This window comes from Oxyura jamaicensis, chromosome 11 (assembly GCF_011077185.1).
Source record: "Oxyura jamaicensis isolate SHBP4307 breed ruddy duck chromosome 11, BPBGC_Ojam_1.0, whole genome shotgun sequence".
Taxonomy (NCBI): Eukaryota; Metazoa; Chordata; class Aves; order Anseriformes; family Anatidae; genus Oxyura; species Oxyura jamaicensis.
Window position 1 is genome coordinate 12,885,508 of NC_048903.1, and position 22,420 is coordinate 12,907,927.

At 33.8% G+C, this 22,420-nt stretch overlaps 1 long non-coding RNA gene across 1 annotated transcript; it reads right to left on the reverse strand.

The window, feature by feature from the left end:
• Window positions 1-7,813: 7,813 nt before the first annotated feature.
• Window positions 7,814-21,181, reverse strand: LOC118172868. The gene is made up of 3 exons (XR_004753884.1): window positions 21,038-21,181; window positions 12,643-12,715; window positions 7,814-8,413 (listed from the first exon to the last, which is right to left on the reverse strand). It is a non-coding gene; the product is annotated as an uncharacterized LOC118172868 (long non-coding RNA).
• Between the last annotated feature and the right edge of the window lie 1,239 nt (window positions 21,182-22,420).

Here is a 22,420-nt window from a genome sequence, read left to right on the forward strand (position 1 = left end):
TAATTTAATTGCAGGGTTTTGAGCTGTTTTAAATTTTATATTTTAATTTTTATTTAAATTTAAATTGAAGGAAATGTTTGAATTTTTTTTTTTTTTTTTTTTTTTTTTTTTTTTTTCTTAAAGCTTAGCAATATAGTGTCCATATCTTACAATTTAGCTGTCTGTAGTTACATGGGAAGCAGTTAGTGTATTAAGTTCCTTAAAACAGAATTTCAATGATGCTTTATTACTTTCAGCAGACATGCTGAATTGATTAAATTCACAAGCTACATAAATGGTTTCTGACAGCTAGTAGCTATACACTGCAAGGACAAAAGCTTGTTAGGAATAAACTCTAAAGCAATACAACCTGATAGCAAAAGGCCTTTTGTTAATCTAGAGCAGAATGACTTTAGATTTTTCCCATTTAGAAAGCAAGAACAAACTGCTGGAACTTTTCATATGAAAGATGTCACCTGCTTTTCAGGCTCTTTACTGGTGTGTAACAGCTTTGAACGTATGTTACATAAAGATTCCACAAGAAAAGCCAAACAATCAATTTCTTCATTAAAAGGTTCCAGAAGAAATCAGAACATATTTCATTTTAATTTGTGTGATTACTGAAGCACTGTGAGAAGACAACTCTAAATAAAGTATAGGTCACACTCCATGAACTGGCAACAGGTGAAGACCAATTGAAGTTTATAACATAAAAACAAATCAAGATGCTCAGAAGCACTATAACACTTTGATCCCAGGAGAAAAGAGCAAGCTAATTGTATATATAAAGTGGCATTATTGTGTCAGCCCAAGACACAGGACTAAGTGACTATGCATGATATGCCAAACCTACATAGGCATCAATCAATCAGTTATGCTTCAGAACGTTCACACACAGCCTGCTGTGCAAAGCAGCACATTTAAGTCAACTAGAATTTATGTCAAGTAAAAAAAGACTAAAATTTAAAATCTGTCTAAAGCAATGTTTCAAGATATTTTTTTCAATGTTATTATCTCCCACAACCAAACACCATCTTGCCACTTTATTTAAATAGGTAGAGCTTTGATATAACAGAAGTCAAACAGCCTTTTAAACACGGTGATTCTGGTTCCATGTGGCTTTGTTTTCATGGAAAGTGCTTTGATGAGCAAAACATAAGCACCTGGCTAATGTTATCATTGAATTCTCTATCATTTTTTGGCAAATACTTAAAAAAAAAGATGGATTCAGCATATACCATAAATGACAATATCACTTTTATGGAGCTTTTCCTTTAAACATGTACACAGGGAGTGGTTTTACCTCGTTTAAATCTCACAGACAAAAAATAATAATTTAAAAAGCTGGTGAAAGACTGAAATTCCATGAAAACTCACTAGGAAAACAGTATAGTGCAAACAGAAGTGATATTTAAAGTAAAGGGAAATGCAATAGAATAAAAATGTAGTCAGCAAAGATGCTTTTTGTTCTTATTAGTAATCTCAAAAATAATACAATATTTAGGTTAAATGGCTTAGGAACTTTCAAACATCTGTGATTCTACTTAAAACGTCTTTCCACACATCATCATACAGTTTATAAGAAAAATACTATTATAAATTTGCCAAAAGCATAAATCCTAGCTGAAACTCATGTCCAATCTGAAAATACTTATTGGACATATTTTTTCTCTATTTCAGCAATGGTTGAAACATAAAAAAATCTCAAATCACTACATTTATGAAAGAGAAAACAATGTTCGTGTTTCTAACAGGAACAAAAATATTCAGCACATGGTGTAAAAGAATTAGAGATTTGGCTTCTGAAATGACATCAGATTACAATGGATAAGGACATTCTGTTTAATATTTTCCCTCAGCCTGTACCTAGACACACAATTTTATATCTATAGTCCTAAGAGAGCTGACCTCAGAATTCCCCGAGGCATGCCCACGGGACAGATCATAGATGGAGCACCAAGTATGAAGGCTGTTCTCTTGGGATTTGTGTTGATGGCTGTAGAGTTAGTTTTAATCCCAAGGGCTGTGTGCAGCAACATGTTTTTTCAGTATTATTTAAATAATATGATCCAGGAGATTAAAAACAAAAACTAACAACAAACACACACATATTAAAGTAGGGAAAATATAATGAAGTGGTATGTGCTCAACTGAAAATGAGTGAAAGAGAAACTGTAGAATTTAAAATGCAGTAAGCATCGCAAAATACACAAAATACACAAAAGCGTAACATAGTTTTTAAAGAACAAAAAGAAGGTAAGGAAAAGAAGACTCCAATACCAGCAGTAGATCTTTCTGTAGCCCATTTAGCATAATGGTGCAGATAAGAATATCCAGTACAGACAAAAATATCAAATGAACTTTAACTATGACTCAGCAGAATTTCATCCAAGCAGTTTTACATTGCATGTCAAAGCTGTATAGATGCGTTAAATGTAGTGATAAAGTGCTGCAAGAGCACTGTAACCAATAGCCACACAAGATTTTATATATATATATTTAATTTAAGCACTCCAGGCTGTATATTACCAAACTATCCCACTTTGCAACTCATAAATGACAAGGTTTCAGAGAGCTAAATGTACTTTTTCTGCAAATGAGGGTCTCTGTAGAGAAATAAACAAAAATGACCTTCTTAAAAGCTACCTGCTCACCATATAGAAATAAATTCTTATTTCCCATAATAAGTGCATTCCAATTTTTAAACAATATCATTATCTTGAAATAGCATTGTTAGAATTTAACATTATGCACCTAAGACCCACATAATTTAGTATGACCTTCAAATGAGAATGATTATTTCCATGGCAGAACGCTGTATACTGAAGCCTTAATTAGTTAGCCAGCAGTATTACAAAAGCCCAGTACTACAGAACAGGGTGAAAAAATTGCAGCTGGCAGGAATGATCCTGCATTTCGTTACTTTATATTTTATCTGTACAATATTCCCCATTCCCTCATCCAGAAGAAAAGTAAAATCAAATTCATCACACTTTTCCACCATTTTATCAGCTCAGCTCATGCTATGATGAAAAGAAAGCTTCAGGTCTATTTTTATAACTTCCAAAGCACCTAAGCCAGATGCACTTCATGCCTAACTATTCCTGAAAAAAGCTTCAGAAATGCCACCACTGTTACTGAACTAGAGAAGTGCTTTAACAAGTCCATGCCCTTACACTCTCAGACATTCACATCAACAGATTATCCCATAACACTGGTAAGACTCCTGCTGTTATTGAGTCAAAGACACAGGCACCCTAAGATAAAACTAGTTTTATAGTCTGGGTACAATTTCTATCATTCTAGTACTGAGTTATAAAAAAAAAATCTTAAAAAAAATAATGAAAATCTTAAAAGTGTAGTCTTTCAAAAAGGAAAACAATCTCCAAATGACTTTGAGAAAATTGATTTATAGGGAGAAAAAGAAAAGAGAGAAAAAAAAAGAAAAAAAGAAAAAAAACTGTTTAGCCCAAGTTCTTGCTTCTCTTTAGCAATTTTTCAAACATTCCATTAAAAAAATCCTTTGTTAAAAAAATATTAAAATTAAGAGTTTTTCTTCTGATACTAGTAAGACTTGCTAGACACACAAGATTACAAAGGCTGGATATTTGTGTTTGGTTCATATGACACAAATTAAAAGGCAATAGTTACAGTATCATTTTGCCCAGAGCTTACTGTACTCTTCAAATTGAAGTGAAAGGTCTGTGATGAAAGGTGTCTGAAAATTTCATGAACTAACTGGTAAGTGTAATTGTAGTGAAACCCTTGAGAAGTCAAAGAAGAAGGGAAGATGAATTAAGCCAGACCTTCTTTGGGCAGGCTCTTACTTGATTTCTTGAGTTTTCAAATTAGATCAAGGTCACATCAAGAGCAAAAGTCTTGCTCTATATAAAAAATCTACTCACAGTATGTAAAAACTTAAACTTATTCCAATCAAACAAGATATCCTGGCCACAGAAATTTAAAGAAACAAATAAAAGGAAAGTGCTTTTCTTGGATCTTACGATACAACAAGGGTATGTTTCTACAGTAAATATCTAGACTGGGATATCTTTCCCCATACTGTTCCATACCAAATGTTAAGAAGAGTTAGGTTACCTAAATTGTAAAATACTGGTAGCCTCCTGGATTCTGTAACCACATCCCAGCTGAGGTTAGAATGTTATAAAATGTCCCAGGTAGTGGTTAATAATGAGATGTTAGGCATTCATGCTTGAAATTGTGGGTCATTTTTGATTAAATATCTTGCAGAGGAAATAAGGCATGGCATTTTCAAAGTGAGTTTGTAGCATAATGTGCAAGTGCATAAAAGCTAAAGTTGTTAGAGGTGATATATATAACTAACAGGAAGGGACAAGGGAAAACCAGTTCAGCTAAACTGACACTTAACCGAATACTGTTCAAAACTCATAAAGTATATTCTGTCCAGAGAACAGAGATAATCCTCTTACAGAATGCTGGTTTAGTTTAAATTTCTAGGTTCAGATTAGATCTAGAAACAGATTTTTGTTTGTTTCTGAAGCTACTAAAAGTTGCAAATTTAAAAACACAGGAATTTTAAAAGATGTTATAGGCACCGAAGTCCTGAGATTTTTTTTATTATTATTATTTTATTTTATTTTTTGTGGGTAGAGTTTATTCTTCAATTTTCTATATTTTTCCCAGAAATAATATCAGAGGAAGAAAGTTTTTATAATTAAGGCATAAAACATCAGATGCCTAGTCTCAATAATGACTCATAATTCCTGAATGAACCAAACATTCAGGGACTAATTGTTTGTTTGTTTAACCTTATTTTCTGCAGTTAAAAGAATGAGAATATACTCTCTGTTTAAAAGGGGGGGGGGGGGGGAATACTTCAACTCAAATTTCGTAACTTTCACAAGATTACAAGATGAAGCCAACACTTCAACGAAAAAAGCAGCTCACCAGTAGTACCAGCAGTAGAAATACTAAATAGTACACAGGCCTTATTTATTGCAGCCTGACAATAGTATACATGAAGAGAAGGAACGCAAATTCAAACACAGCTGACGCATTTAATAGAAATTATCTGATATATACCCCAAGACTGCATTTCATAGCAAGAATGTAAAATCTTTTAGATGTTACGTTCCCATCCCATGCTGAGGGATCCAAACACATGAATGTGTGTGGTCTTTCCACACTGCCTGTAGGTGCACTTCCAGCATCCTCCCTTACCTCTGCTGTGTGTTAGCCATGCCTAATCTGCACGTGTGGATGAAAGCCAAGAATGCACCATGACCTCCAGGGGAGGAAAACTGCAACACATCACATGCCATGTAGCCCATGGTTCAGATGATCAGTACCATTGGACATGCTATAAATCATACTAAGGAACCAGGATGAAAAGCTGAAACAGGGATGGATAATCAGGCACAGGGAATGGAACATGCTATAACAAGTAAAAGTGAGCTTAAATACTTATTTGAAGATCCCTTGGTGATACAACAAGTAAAGAAAGCTGTGATTGCAATTATAGTCTTGCTGGGCCTCCTTTTTTATTCTCTTTATTTAAAGTTAAAAAAAAAATATTCCACTGTGCTATTGACTCAGTCAGTTTGAACCTCCGTATGTTTAACCATGGCTAAGAATTGTCAAGATAAATATTTATAAAAAAAATCTGCAAGTGCAAGTTGTGACAGATCATAAAAGATAACTACTTGTATTTGGCAGATTAATTTTATCTGTCTTCAGCCTGCATCTATGGTATAGGTTCTATTATAGAACTAATCTTTAATATAATTTCATGTCTGTTCAGTTTTACCAGCATGCGTGATTGCAGCTAAACTTTCTCAGTGAACATCACAAGTCCTGCTAGAGCTGGCAGGCAATACAATCAAGTCCATCATGTCTGCTCAAGGGGCTAAATAAAAAGAAGATTAACTTTTGCAGATACTCCAAATGTGTTTTTGGATTTTATTCTTATCCTATATCTTATTTCTTCTGGTAGAAGAAACTTCTAAATAAAGATGCTGCAGAATTGTGAAGCTCTGAATTCTGATCTCCCGAGCAATTTACATGGGTACACTGATTGAGATGGTGACATAAGAAGCAAAAATCCTTATCCTCTTTATGCTGTTTTGTTTAGGAATTTGATAAAAGCTCTAACATTCGCACACACCAAATACAAAGTTTTGCATCCTATGAGCAAGTAATATAAAGATATATCCAAATACATTTGAAAATACATTTGAATTTAAATTCTATACCTACTATTTTCTTAAAACACAATGGCCCATAAATGAGAACTGGAGATTTGCAAGCCTACTGCCTCATATCATTAGTACACCTTTGTTCACAAAATGTCACAAATGGGATTTTTTAAAAGATCTATTATTTTACCAAAGGAAGGAAAAAAAAAAAAAAAAAAAAAAAAAAAGGCTTGAGCTAGCTCAAAGAAGATTATATGTGACTGATTTTATGCTTTATGATTTCTAATTGCTTCAGCTATCCCCAGCCCATCTTAACTGAATAATATTATTTAAATATTTTAGGTAGTTTTCTTTTAACAGGCTCTTAGACTTAATGTTTCTGCCTTGCTTCAGGACAACATCTTTTAATTGCTTTAAATTATCAGCGATGTCTCCAGCATTTTCACTGAACATGGATTGATTTCAATTAACTTTCTCACGCGTTAGCATAAAAGCAGTCTTATTCAATTTGCCCTAATTAGATCACACAACCTCTTGAAGCTACAGCAATGACAGTCATTAGAAGGTTGTACAGAGAGAGAGAGAATATCAAGGTTGTTTACTGCATAGTTAGTCCTTTTGTAATTTTGAAACTGCAAGGAGAATCTCTTCCTGTGATGGTATGAAGGATTTATGGATTTAAAATGAAATCCAGAATTGATTTAGGATGTGTGGAAATTCACAGGTTCAAGTTTTCTGTGAAAATCAGGATGATGATGATTTTTTTTTTCCATAGTGACAAACATCAAGCTTTGCACTGCTGGCAATAACACACCTGCAGCACTGTTAGCTGCACTAGTCCCTGTTTCCCCATCTTTCACTGTGTAGAGAAAGATATTAGTAACTACTTTAATAGATTGTTACACAAAGAAGATAGAAGAAAACTATAATGATGTGTGGTTGTAATCTTCCTTCAGTTTATTTTGCCTTGGAAATTTTCTCTTTCCTGAACTGCAAGCCACACAAAATAGGACTGACAAAAGACAGATCACCTCTACACAGAAACTTTAGCTGGCTACTGAAGTTAGTGGGCATGAGGCAGAAAAAGGCTGTTATGTTCGCTGTGTGCCAGCTGCTAGGGAAAGGGACATAACACAAATTTTAGACAGGTTCCTACAACAAAAAAAAAAAAAAAGAAAAAGAAAAAGTAAAAAGAGAAAAAGAGGAGAGGACATTGTAATAATGACCTCTAGTAAACAGATCCGAGGGCTCGTGAGACTGCACAGAGTCATTAAGTGTGGTCCTCAACTATCACCAGAATTACGGAAAAGCTGCTATTCTACAAATGTCCTCAGAAACAACTACTGCTTTTCTCTTACATTTCAAAATCTACAAACACCCCTGAAATGGAAAATAAATTTATGATTTCCAATTCAAAGGGGCAAAAGATACAGGAAAAAAAAAAGTGGAGAGCAAGACAGAAGAAAGGTGAGCGCCTTTGGTGTCACCTCAATGTTCAATAATCCTACAGATTTACTCAGACGTTGAAAATAATGAGTGTTTATTTTCTGCGGATAGCTGTAGCACTGACTTCCGTACTGACCAGGTACAGAGTGTTCAATGTTGCTGTTCCTTATACAAATATTTATAAATTAGTCGGTTTTGGAGCACTATGTAAGCTGGTTTCAAAACTAGGTTTAGAATCAGGGAACTATGGCTAGCTACAGCACTTAAAAAGAACTTTTCTTTATGTACTATAAGTACTATAAAAAAAAGAGACAAATTTAATCCTTTTAGGCCTGGGAGTCTGAGTCAAGTAGCATAATATGCATTGTGGCAAAGTTGTGATCATTTTATGTACTCAGACATGAAAATGCATCCACTGGGCCAGTAGCTTTCTGTTATTAGTTTACGTTCAGCTTTTATAGACAATGCATGTAACTCCACGTGTCATTTAATTAAATATTGCAATGTTGCAAAGCTATTGAGGTGTAAATGTTAGTTCCATTGAAATCATATGAAAAATTATGTTCCACTGTATTTAGAGTTCATAAGGGAAAAAAATTTACATTCACAGGCATCCAAAAGTAGCTAAAATACCATTAATCAATTTTCTGACATGAATGAATTAAATAAACCCAGATTACACATTAATGCATCTGAGTAAGTAGGAGCAAATATTTATTCATTATTTAATCATAATAGCCTGTTTCCAAATCCAATTTATCCAATGAAAATCTTTCCTAGAGTGAATTCTCCAATGCTGGCACCTCTTGAACCTGCCAGAGCAACAAAGTTATGGACCAGTAATTAGCAAAGCAGCTCTGCCAAACTGTGATATTTAAAATGAAATCAAAGAGTTGTTTGTGACTTTTTCTAGATCACGCAGCTTCCATCAGTGTAAATGGTGATTACATCTGCTCTGTGGGTCACAAGCTGGTTACCACTACATATTACAGTTCAGTTCTAGAAAAAATAGTACTGTCTCCTGACTCCCACTTGGGTGCTAACATTTCTGTAATCAGACACAGTGAATGTCAGATCCAATATGAAAACTTCTATCTTTTGTTTAATTGGATTGGTCAATGGAGCAAGAACAAGGAGTATGCTGAATTTGGCAGAGGCAGTTTAGATACGTATTTTAATCCATTTTAGAAGAGCCATACCAGTATGATTCTGTGTGCTGAAAGACTTACTTGAGAATAAGCCAGACCAGAAAAATTTTGGATTAAGAATTTTCTTGGAGCACACCATACCTCTAACAGCTGCACATGCAGCACAAACATCACTAGTATTAAGTCCTAATACTTCTGTAAATGGGATGGGTTCCAAATGTATGTAGCTTATTGGAAAGCAGAGGCATTTATCACCCCCGATTTACAGCAATGCTGTCAATATTAGCATTCCGTATTTAAACTCCATTTTTCACCTAAAATCTTCTGAAACTTCAGATTAAGAGGACCAATTGTCTGACTGAGGGTCTATTAACCTTCCATTTACTAAAGACAACTTGTGTTATGCCCTGAAAAGCATTCTAGCAAAATCATCCTGCTGGCCTAGGAAACATAAGTTTATTATTATGTTTCAAGTCTTACTAGGTTTGAAATCTGGAGGTAGCTTTCTGTTGCCCTGCTTTCTTTTTTTTCTTCTTCATTTCTATTTTTTTTTTTTCTAGAATTTGCTCCTTAAATCCTACACTAAATATTATCCCTTTAAATCAGCCAGAGAATCCTCTTCAGTGCAGTTAAGTTTGCATCTTTGACTTCATTAGAGCTCTTTGATTTATGTCTTTGCCAAGACCATGGGATGTTCCTGAAGCCAGGTACATCAAAGAAACATTTAATCTCCAGAATATCTTTCACAGACTCTAAGCTTTGGTACTCTTCTTGCCTCTACGCATTTTTATTGGAGACAGGACTGACAAAAGTACAGCAGCAGCCATCTTCATTGATACTATTTCCTTTGTCCTGTATGGCCTCTGGAGAGTGATGACTGGCTTGTAAGCTAGTTATCTTTTCTCCAGGAAAGGACCCACTTGCTCACGATATGGGGAAGAACAGAGAATATGGTTACTACTTTTATGTTTGGATGAAAGGAAATGTACAATCTCTCCATCCCTGTCAGAATATTTATAAACCTATCCTGGAAACAGATTCTGTCTGTCACATTAAAAAAATGATGAAAGGGTTTGCAAACTAATAATTTGGTGGTTGAACTAAAAAATTTAGCCAGTTTCTAAATGCATGATTACAGTGGTGGACACCCATAGTGGTTTAGAAACAAACTCCTTGAACTTCTGTTTTAGTCAGCCTATATCTCAGTGTCCTTCTGAGCCAGTCACTGAAAGCAATATATCCAATTTCTTATAATTCATCTAACGGCATTCTCTAGAACATATTAGTAAGTTACTTGACTATTGGCCAAATAAATTTATTATCAAAGACTTGAAATATTCTAATACTTTTACTGGGGTTGTGGGAAACTGACCATCTTAATTGTTTCAGGAGGTAATAGGAAGTCACTAGAAGTAGATGACAAAATGTTTCCTAAAATTTGCATTGGCCATGAAGACTAGCACAACAGTTAGTTGGTCAGCATTCTACATGTAAATATAGAAGTTTTAAAAGTACTTAAAGTACATATTAAAATTACATGGGATTTTCTCTGCACCTGTTTAATGAAATACGGGGACAGAAAGAATACATCTAGCAGGTGTTAGTAGTAGTACAAACAGTGGTCCAGTTTGAAATAAAAGAAATACAGTTCTTTCACTAAACCTTCATACCAAGAGTTAATTTAAAGCATGTCATATTTCTCAAGGCACTCTTGCAAACATAATAAGCTTTGCAACCCCTGCATATTCACAAGCAAAGATAAGTAGCATGCTACACAGCCAATATTAAAACATAAAAAGAAAAAAAGAAGAAACCAAGGAAATTCGTGCACCTGGTAATTGTTTGTTGCTTTCCAACCTTTGGATATATTTGAAAGGTCTTTTTGAAAGATTTACTATTTATCCCTAAAATTTCACTGTTCAAAAATGTAGAATGAATGATAATTTCAGGCTGAGGTGGAATTAGTACTTCCTTATGTCGCTAATGTTCCCATTTCCCTCTTTACTTGATGTTCCATTATTATTTAATCTCTTATTCTTTAACTCTCTCGGAGACACAGTGTCATTCTTCATAAGAATGAAAAATAAATTTATTCAACTATGGTTTCTCAGTCCATTTAGGACAATTCCCTACAGCATATGGTCGCTAATGATTTATCTACTTGTATTTTATATAGTAATTCCATTATTTTTTTTGGATCACCTAATTAAATTTAGTGTGTGAGAATAATCTGGGCATATTAGAGTTTGTATTTCAGTGGCCTGTAAAGGACCTTCAATGGACAGCATGTGCACAAACAACTGCCCACTCCCAGCAGATTTTATAGCCAGAGTTACAGTAAAACACTACAAAGTAGATTAAACAATGACCTAATCAGGGAATTGGGAAGAATGCCACCATAGTCAAAAGAGCTTATCTGGACGCACAGAGAGCGTCCTGTCTTTTCAACTGACTAACTATTGTCAGCTGGAAGTGTCTGAGTGTCTGTGAGATGTATTTATTTGCTGTACACTATGTAGTTCTGCAATACTTCAACATAAGGAAAAGTCCTCACTGCTCACTGACTTCTAGAGGTGTTGCAGGATAGAAAAGAGAGAATTATTTGGCTGTTGTTTACTTTTTTTTTTTTTTTTTTTTTTTTTTGGTCATTTTGCACTTTGTTACCACTACCCAAAGCAGGCATTATGACACATACAGCTGATATATTAGCTACAAAATATTTGGGGTATGTTATGACAATTACATAAGAAATATGGAAGTTCATAGCTGCAGAAAACTGGAAACTTCTTACTATTTTTCTACTCCACACTCCCAGTTCTGTTGTATTAAGGATACCAAAAGAACCTAAGGCATTCAGAAAAAATATGGGATGAGGGCAGGAATCTGGCAGATGTTGATAAATAAGTACATAGATATCATTCAACATCTTCCTATGCTTCTTACTCAGCTGGATTGGGTACTTATGTTTGTGACACAGTGATTATCTTTTAATTACCTTCAGAGTGGTAATCAAAACAAACTGACTTATCTGGTGATCACATAACAGGGATAGCACAGGCCAATTAATTTGATTTCAAAGCAAAACAAGATACTACAGTGTCAAGCAACTGTGAATACCAGAACAATGTGCTACCTTTTACTAGAGCAAAAAGTTTTTTTTTTTTTTTTTTTCCCCTTAGCTTAAATTTAAGACCTGATTCCCTCTGCAATTTATATACAAATTTATATATATAATCCTACATCAACTGAATCCAATATCATAATTCCTACTGATTTCTATTTAAACAGGGTTTTGAGTATTCTGTTAATGAAACATCCATGTGAGATGGCTAAAATATTCTTTCTTTCACTAATAAGATGTGGCAAAAGCAGATGAAGTTTAAGTTAAACTGCTAACAAGACTATTTCAGTTAGAATAGACTGCTAACAAAGAGGTTGTTTGTCTTATGTCTATTAATTCTTTAATATTTTCTATTGACAATTATGGAAGGTCTAGCTCCCAAGTAAATTGAAGTCAAAGATCAGTTGTTCTTGACTTCTTGGGGAACAATAGGATAAGTATCTTTATCTATAGTGAAAGCACCAAGCTCCTAGTTGATGATCTATCTACTTCTTTTAATTTCAAGCAACCTACCCAGATCAGAAGTCCCCTGCCAAAGGAATTTTCATTCATTCTTGGGGAGGGATAGAGATAATTAAATAACTTAATGGACCTTATACTACTTATACACCGAAGTGAAGGGTTATTCTACATAGCTGTACATATAGCTTCCAAGCATCCCACTGGATGGTTAGTGAAATTTAAAATTTGTGTTTATGTATAGAAAAGGTGAGAAAAGTTTTGGATAGGTTGCTGGGAAGACATACATCAGCAGCATGCAGTCCTGGCTTACCAGAGAAACTCTCTGCTTGTACAGGTATGGTACTTCCAGTACATTCTCCTTTTCTTGCCAATTATAGTGAATTCTAAAAGAAGATAATTATATTGAAAAAGAAAGGTTAGTGTGATTTCTTCTAGGCAATAATCATAACGTGATGCAGACATCTCATGTTCAGCTCTTCAAGTACTCGAATTTTCTGTTAGCTAATTGGATTTAGAAAATCTAAGTACCAATATCTGCAATTATAAGTTACAAAAGAAGCAATTTACTTAGGTAGTTTTTTTTTATTTTTTTTCTTTTTTTTTGTTTTGTTTGTTTTTTCCCCACCCTTGTAAGGATCTTTATTTCAGCAGCTTATTAGAAGATGCATCATGACAAAAGCCAGTCTACGCAAGTAGAGGCTGGAAAGCATGAAACCCACAGTTTGTAAAATCAAGTATTTTAGCTCTGAGTAAGGCCTGAAAATGGTTTGTAGCTACAAGGAAAAAAATCTGGTAACTCTCAGCTTGATCAAAATCTATAAAAGCCATATTAAGTGCAAAGACTATGAAAATTCCAAGAATATTCTTTCTCATGGGTTTGCATAGTTTTGCCTATTTTAGCATAAAGATGATTCCATATAAATTAAGCAGTTAAAAAAAGGGAGAAAAAGAAAAGGAATTAGAAGAACATCCATTTCTCTTAAAGACACAAACTTGCCTCTCTAAAAATAACAGTATTATTATTATAAACTATGTATATTCATAGACTTTAAATAGATTTGTATCCTGAAACATCTAAGGGGCAGGAAATACACTTGGATAAATGTGCTCAATCTATGGAAAAATTGTATTCAGTGCCATCTAGTGAAATTTCATTAATGAAAACAAATAGGAGCAATCAAAACCAATTATTCCCAACAGATTCTTTAAATCCCCAAATCCTTAATTTACTTTGTCTTATGCCATAAAGCCTACAGTAGGGAATCTGGTGCTTTCAGACTACTTGGCTTAAGAAATAAACAAAACCCACTTATCTTAAAAACTCTATTAATAAAATATTCTTATTCACAGTAATAAATGGGAAATCTTAACAATTTTTCCAGCTCTCCCTAATATTATGCCACTCAAGTCATAAAAAATATTTAAGAATTATAAAGTAAACTTCATTAAATAGAACTGTAAAATTTAGAGAAATTTTTCATAATAAAAATGATACAAGATCAGATGTTGATTTCCCCCCCCCCCCCGCTTTTTTTTTTTTTTGGGGCATGGTTCATGTACAGTCTGTAAAAGGATTCTCAGTACCTCAGTACTGCAATATATTATCAATTGTTATTTTCCCTCCTAGCTTTTTTTTTTTCTTTTTTTCTTTTCTTTTCTTTTTTTTTTTTCAATTCAAACAACTCACTATCTAGGTAGAAATGTGGAAGCATTCTGGCAACCTGGATTACATCAATGTTTTGTGCAAAAAAAGCAGTAAATAACACATTTAATCAAAAAATGCAGCATGGACTTTTTCATAGCTATCATCTAATGTCACATGAGTCTATTAAGATGCTCCTAACAAGCAAAGTTCCTTGCATTTACAGTCTAAGCACTATTTATATTTTTGTTTAGTAACAAACTCTGAGAAACTTGTATACAGAAATTTCAAGCAGTTTGCTTAAACCTGTGGAATTTGAAGATTGAAAATCTCTCTCTCACTCTCACCATACATATATTCTACTGAAATTTCTGTTCTCTGTTACACATCCAGCCTTAACTGAGTGGATTGCACCTTTGCTTTATAACTATTTGTCTCTGAAAATCTATCCTGACTATTTAGTAAAGTGTGACTTAATATCACATGTTGCCCTGAATTACTGAAATCAATAAAAATAAATTTAAATCATTACACTTTGCTGATTAATTTTCCAAATACTTTGCAACATGTTACTAAAAGGATAGAACAAAACAATAAGGAAAAAGAGAAAACACTTAAAATACTTTCTATATGAAACTGCCTCTTTTGTGGTTATCCTATTTCTGAAGTAGGATAAGATTTAAATTTATTTTTATTGATTTCAGTAAATTTCAGTAAATTTCAGATCTGTCTATCCTCAGATATTTTAATACCTTAATTATGTCTTTTGCATCTTCATACAGTCAGATGTGCTTACAAAAAAAAAGCTGGAGCAGTTAAAGCCACAAAGCTATTCTCCTGGTTCTGGCATGGTAGCTGCCCATATCAGCACCTCTAATCCATTTCAGAGGGAAACAAAGCAGTTGAACTTTAAAACACAGCCAAGATTAAAGTTGGCAACCCCTTTATCCACTACAAATTGTTCTACAAATAAGAACCTGATTACATCTTTGTTGATTCAGCAGTTATTTCTCCTTGCATCTGATACTAATCACCCATTGCAAATGATAAAGCAAACAAATGACTTGCCAACTGCATCACCCCGATCATTCCTGCTGTGTTCCATTTCTTTCTTCTTGGGAATGTCATTTTGCTGAATGGATGAATTAAAAAAATCAGATCTCATGCCAGCCACCTTAACAGCTGGAAGAACTTAAAGAATGAAAAAAGTTAGAAAAACACAGAGAAAAAAAAGCCAAACATGAATTTTCTTATTTGCACATATTCAGTTATAAATCCAGGCTTGATTTTTAAAAGATAAGTGTATTCTGGTTTATGTATGATTTTTATTATTTATGTTCTTCATAAAATGCATTTCTCAACTATTTTCACAATGACACACAGTCTCCTTCAACATCATCTTGTTCCTTTAGGCACTTCAAACATATTTTATTTATCCTAACCTCCAGCACTTTTCTTTTTATTCACCACTTTTGTATTTCTTATCAGGTATTTTTACACTTATTTGTCTTTATTCTTTAGTCTTTCTACTTCTCCTTTGGTCTGGATATTTTACACCTTATAGATGTCTCTTTCTGAGCCTTTATTTTTCATCTACATCAGATCATTTTTTTTTTTTTTTTGTCATAGTATATTCACTGCTAGATGAAATACCTTCATTTATCTTTCAACACTTTCCATTTCCTTTCTACATCTTCGTTACATTGATTTTTCTCACTTCTACTAAAATAAGATCAGATGAAATTCAACCATCCTTTTCTCCATTTTGTCTCATTTCAGTCCAAAATACAAACTTAAGATTAATGTGCATAGTATTTTGAGGTTACTTAATATAATCACTTAATTGCCATCAGTGATGTCCTATTCACTGTTAACAGTATATGGATATCATTTTTTCTGCTTGTTTTATTTCTAAATCAAAGAGACCATCAAATACAGCGAATCTTCATTCTTGTGTAGCAAATCAGGTTAACAATCAACACACAAATGTTAATAGAACTAAACACAGAATAAGCCATATTTATGTACTTAATTTGCACAGCCTTGACAATCATTTGCAGGCATGTCAATGACCATGAATATAAATTCTGGAAGACAATCATCGGCTTGCATGAAATTGTTGGAAGACTACATTGAGGTTTCTTTATAATAAATTTATCTCAACCATTTAGTAGAGACCATGCATAAATTTTCACTATACATATTTTAAAAGTTCTAAAAGATGTTGAAGAGGAAAATGTGAACTGTAGGTTAAAAATCTTTATAATTTTCTGTTAGTTTTCCCTGTTGTCTGAGCTTAATACTTTGGTCTTCTGGAATAGTGACAACACAGCAGCAGAGTAGGAAGCCTTTTTGAGGATAACACTGATGTCATGGAAGCAAGTGACAGGGAACCACATAGCAAAATCATATCATTTGGAAAAATCAAAAAGCTTCCTAGAAGATGCTCAGCATCACCTACTATTTTTATTAACAATATTTCCAGTTCTTTTTAGTTTTAGCCATCATTGAGAATTCATCAACTTCAACAGTAGCAGAAGTGTGATCTATATGGAAATTCAGATACATTTTTAGTAAGATCACAGCAGCATTGTCCATTTCTGAATCCAACAGTGTATTAAAAATTAAATCATGTTGGAGGAGATTATTTACCTTCTGTGTTAAAGTATTACAGTTATACATTTAACTTTATCAACATCTCATCACCACCATGTTATCACTATTTTATTCAGTCATCCAGTTTGATCCTTCAGGAAATGTTACTCTTTTGTGAGATTTTCTTTAACCTAAGTAATTTTCTGTTATCAACAGCATTCACCAACCCATGCACCAAACCATAATAAATATACTGAAGAATGTCAGGCCTAATGTTGTTACCTGGGGCAGCCATTACCAACTGCTTTCTACTTTCAGAAAACTATCAGCAGTTTCCAAGAAAGAGGGTCTTTTTAAACCAGGTTGCCTGTCTGGTATGTCATATTGACATAACTCAATGCAAGTCACATAATTACATCAAACAACTTTATATTATTTGACATAGCTGAGGCTACGTATCACAGTATAAAACATCAGCTGGAAGATTTATACGTTCCCCCCCCTCCCCCTCCCAAAAGGAACGGGGAAAGGAGGGGGGTGAACTCTCACAATCTTGATATTTTCATCCCTAGTCTCTGGAGAGAGAGAAAAAAACAGTTTGTCTGCAGCATTGATTTTTATATATGTAACTAACACAACGAATTTACAGTGTCTTCACTACAACCTGAATCTGAAGCTTCTTGCGCAATGGTCTGGTGTCATGATCAGAGTTCTGTACAGATCTCAACATACTCTCAGGACTATATGAAATATATATATATAATATATATTATACTACATTAGATTAAACTTGTGTGTGAACTACTGTGCCTCCTTACAAGGCTGCAACCTTGTATTCTAATATATCTGCGATTTCTCATTCAATTCCTTTCAAAACAAATGTTTTTTAAATAAATTGCAATGCTAACAAAACCAGTATTTTGGCGTATTTACTTGCATCACTGTAAAATCAGTAACGATATGATGTTCTGATGCAATTAATACCACATTAGTGTAGCATATTGCGGTTTCCTGTCTACTTACAGGAGGATAAGCACTATGAGATAGATTTTATACATTATGGTTCACCTTCAGTTATACTACCTGTAGTCTCTTTTGGTTTTCAAAAATCTAAGATTATCCTTGCACTAAGGCATCAGGAGATACAAAAAAAGGAACTAATTTATTGGCAGTTATTTACAAAGTACTGAATACAGCATTCAGAGGAGATGCTGATTTAATGAAGGCAAGGAATATTGTCACTGTATGGAGAAAGGGAGTATGGAAGCTAAGCAGGGACTGGTATGAGATTAAACTGAGAAAAAATTACAAAGAGCAATTTATAATAATAACCAGACTCAGCTGAAGCTGAAGCATGAATTGACATGGACTTTCCCAGATGGGCAGATGGTAAATTTGATTGACTGCTATAGTTAATTTTTAAGACAGGTTAATATGGGTTATCACAACTCACAACAAAGAGGCTCAGCACCAACAGCAAGATAAGAAGCAATACACAGTATATTTATAACACATATAAAAATATTATATTAAGGAAAGTATTCTAGAGAAATTAATAAGAGAAGACAAGCTGATGGCTGGGTCCAGAACTAGGTGGTTTGCAGTAACATGCCTTAGTGCCAGTCATTGATTGGTGGATGATCAGAGCCCCACAGACACTCTTTCCACGGGGACACAGCCATTTAGGGATTTCAGAATGGCACTGATGGAACAGACACTTCATCTTCACCAGACATTCTGCACTGATCTTGGCCAGTGAGTGGCAAGCAGGGATGGGTAGAGGAGACAACATGACAGGATGAAAATATCAGCTTGCAGCTACAGGAAAGCAATCTACTGGTGTTGTGAAGATAGGAAGGAATAAAATAGAACCAAAGTTCCCCCAAAACAGGACAATCAGCTATTGGCATTCAGATGCATGCCAGCCTCTAATGACAATAATATAGAAGTTTTAATTCTGCTTTTTATCCATTTTCCAGGAGCAACAAGTAAGGACTAAAAACTAGAAGCTTGGATGCATGGACACAATACTGTGTTCGCCTCTGGGGAGCAGCCAATCCCCCTTGAGATGCACAAGTGAGTAGGTGAAGATTCTGAGCTGGCACAAAAAGCCTGAAAGACACAGCCAATACCCCTTCTGTGCTCTTTAACAGCCAAGAAATGTGCATCTGAACAATGCTTGTATTCCAATGAAAAATGATTTTTGGATCCAGGAGCTTCTGGATATACTGGGGGACAAGACACTGTTTCTACATGTGGGATGCAGTCACTCTGAATAACAGCTGGGAGATAATAGTCAATTAATTATTCCAGCATCTACCTGATGCTTATGGCAGTAGCCATAATTGCTACCTAATTGCTGCTGTTACAGATACCAAGTACCTAAAATATGAAAGAAGCAAGTAATTCTATTTTTGCTTTATCAGGCAAAAAGATAGTTAAGTAAGCAGCTATAGTTTTTTTTTTTTTTTTTTTTTTTTTTTTTTCCCACTAGAAGCAGAGGCTAATATGGCCTCAGCAAAAGGCTGGGTATGATCTGCAAAGGTAGTGTATAAGATGTATCCTCTACAGTGTAGGACTAATTAAAGAAAATGTCATTATTGGGTCTGCAGCTGGGACAGCCTCTTGTCAAATTCAGTAGGGACTGGAGCAAGTTCCAAAAAAAAAAAAAATCACTCAAGCTTGGTGCATTCAATTAGACTACATTTGAGGTCAAGAATAGTTTAGCAGTGAGGAAAGTAACTTACTGAAGAAATACAACTCTGTTCATCAGTGCATTCAGAAAGCATTTAGGGAGAAATTTACATGCTTATCTGCATGACTAGAGATTATGACTGCCACATACATGATTCCATATATATATATATATATATATTTTTTTTTTCTTCCAATGCTAAAAATGTTTTAGAAAGTGAGAGATCTTGCTAGTAAATATTTCAGTAGAATAGACACGCAGTGAAAGGGTTGAAAGAGTAATATGATTTAGCTTGTTCTCTCACAATCTCATTTAAAAGGTTAAAGAAATGCAAATGTCTACTTCCTTAAAATATTATACAAATCCAAATTAAAAAGAAAAAACAAAAAACAAACACCTTTTTATTATTAAACAGAAATATATAGTGAAGAATTTTCCGAAAGAAAAGAATGTGAAACCTGTCATATTAATAAATATTGAAAGAGAACATCTTTCATGGGATTTATTTTCAGAAATTAGCATAAATCCCTTTAATTCAAAAAACATTTTACATCACCTTTTACTAAAAAAAATGTTAAATTCAATAGTTTGAGTTCATTACTATAATCTATATTGCAATTATTTTCCATGCAAACTATTATGCCTTGCAAAAAGAAAACAAACTTTAATTTTCTTTAACAACTACCACAGACTTAAATTTGTGTTTCCTTGTTAATATAGGGAAGAAGCTGTAGTTAGAAAGAACCTTTTAGAACAGTGATTTGCAGAATTAAGAACTTATCCAGCCTTCCTTCTGTACACTTTAAACTTTTTTATTTTTTGGTTAATAATCAAGATGCGCTGTAGAATCAGTTTTCACCCCCTTGACAGGAGGCAACAAGCACAACACATTTTGTAGTTGATATTTACCTTTTTCTCATATCATATATTTTTAATTTGATTTTTGGAAGAATCCCTTTTATGTAAAGGGATATTCCTCCTATGGAGGAACACCCATTAATGTCAAGTACATGCAAGCTTATTGTGACAAGATTTTCAAAAGCAAGTGATAGGTAGAAAACCTTGAAGGAACTATACTGATGTCCTTGTCTGTACAATTTTTCTTTAGTTACGACAGGAGGAGTGTATAAATGTGTACTGCACTGATTTTTTCAAAAAGCTTTTTTTCATTTTTCTGAATACAGAAACCCTGTTTGTCATTAAAAATGTAAAGACCCTTATGTTTTTGTCAGTTAAAGAAGAGAATGAAAGGAATTGCTTTTATGACAACCTGGTGTAGTAAGAGTCATCCAGTTAAGGAACTGCCAAAATACATGAGATTAAAGCAGATGCAGCTTGACATAACTTGTCATTAAAAATATATGCGGACAATATCAGCACATGTCAAAACAGGAAAATGTTTGATAAGTGCAACTTATTTAAAAACCCCAGAACGCTTGCCAGTTTCATGCTGCCTCACAAAATTGAAAAGAAAAAAAGGAGAGTAAAACTCATTTTTTACTACAGGATTTCACAGAAACTGAAGATTTGACATATTGTGGTACAATAAAGAAAAAAAAAAAAAAAGGGGAGATATGCAAATAGCCAATATGGTATTCACCATTGGAGAATATTTATCCTATTTCTAAATTATGTGGAGCTGAATCAGGGAAATATTGAAACCAAAGTTTTCTCTTTCTTAGAAAAGAAAAGTTAAAAGTCAGTTTTATCCTGATGACAAGCGGGAATGACATGGAAATATCCTAGAGTTTCAAAGAGCAATAAGCTAATTACCTGGGATTCAGATGTGCTCTGGAATGTGCTGCAAGCCTCTTAGGCAAGGACAGGATCTGGAGGACGACATTAACTAAGATCAACAGAACTGAAAATTCTCAGAGTTTTCCAAAGCTCAGGACCTTCTTCTAAGAAGCTGTGATGATGTCTGAAAAAATGAGCATCTGTGAATATTATGCCAAGGCATTTCATGGTCAGCAATTTATTACTTCTAAATGTAAATTTTGGTTTAACAAACCTTACAGACACTTACAGAATCTTTGTTAGTCCATGCTTAAAACAATAAAAAGGTTCAGAAACCAGTGTGATTTCTGGATGTGCCAATTTTGCATCTTGCTAAAGTCAGTAACTCATTGTTCAGTAGACCTATTGAAGTCTCTTTGACCAGAATGCCTCACAGAAAGTTATTGAATTTTTGTTGAGGCTACCATACTCTCCTAAAGAGTGACAATGCTGAAAGGACTTTAATTTTTAATTTTAAGGATTTTAATGGAGGGTTTGTGTACAGAACAAAGTTCTCAGAAGTGGCTTTTATGCTATATACAAAGAATTGAAATAAATAAAATTGAATGTACCAAGAAGCCCATAACCTTTTACTGTGACACAAAGGTCTATTTTTAGTGGGACAACACCTCTTCAGTACAGGAAGCATATAAAAGGATTTTAATAGTCGTGCTTTGGGTTCTCCTAATGGCATTCGGTATTTGCTAATAGAAGCAAACAAAATGATTATTATCTAGAGTAACTTTTGTTATCAAGCATTATCAAATTAGTGACTCATATTTCTAATGTAAATAAGTATTATTAGTTTTCAATATGAAAAAATTACATAGATAATGGAATGACTATGAAAACATTGTCTTAGGGCAGTTAAAATCTGTGTTACATTTAGCAAAACTGTGAACATTAATATTTATTTTTTCAAGAACAGCAAAAATAACCAACTTATTATGAATATAAAATGATGAAGCAAATTGTGAAGAACATTTCTAATCAATAATCATTCTGGAATTAATTTGTGTAAAACTGTCCTTTTCATCTTCTATTTCCAGTAAGTTTTGAATTTAATGGAAGAAGTTCAATCCATTAATCAACATCCCAGTATTTGATGAAAGGCACAGTAAAAGTTCACAAAAGTGTATGGCAAACAGTCTAAGGCTTTTCAAAAGAAAGCAGCTTATGTGAAAGAGGAAAAAGATGAAAAATAATAAATAAATAATAAAAAACCTACTAGTCATAAGCTTCAATCTTTCTTTTAACAAGACAGAGTCAGAAAACACAGAAGACCCTCTTTACTTCAATGTGCAGAAGAGAACATGAAGGAAAAATTTGCCCCAATATTTGAAAATAAGATGGTTTTAAAACAGTCTTACAATTCAATTT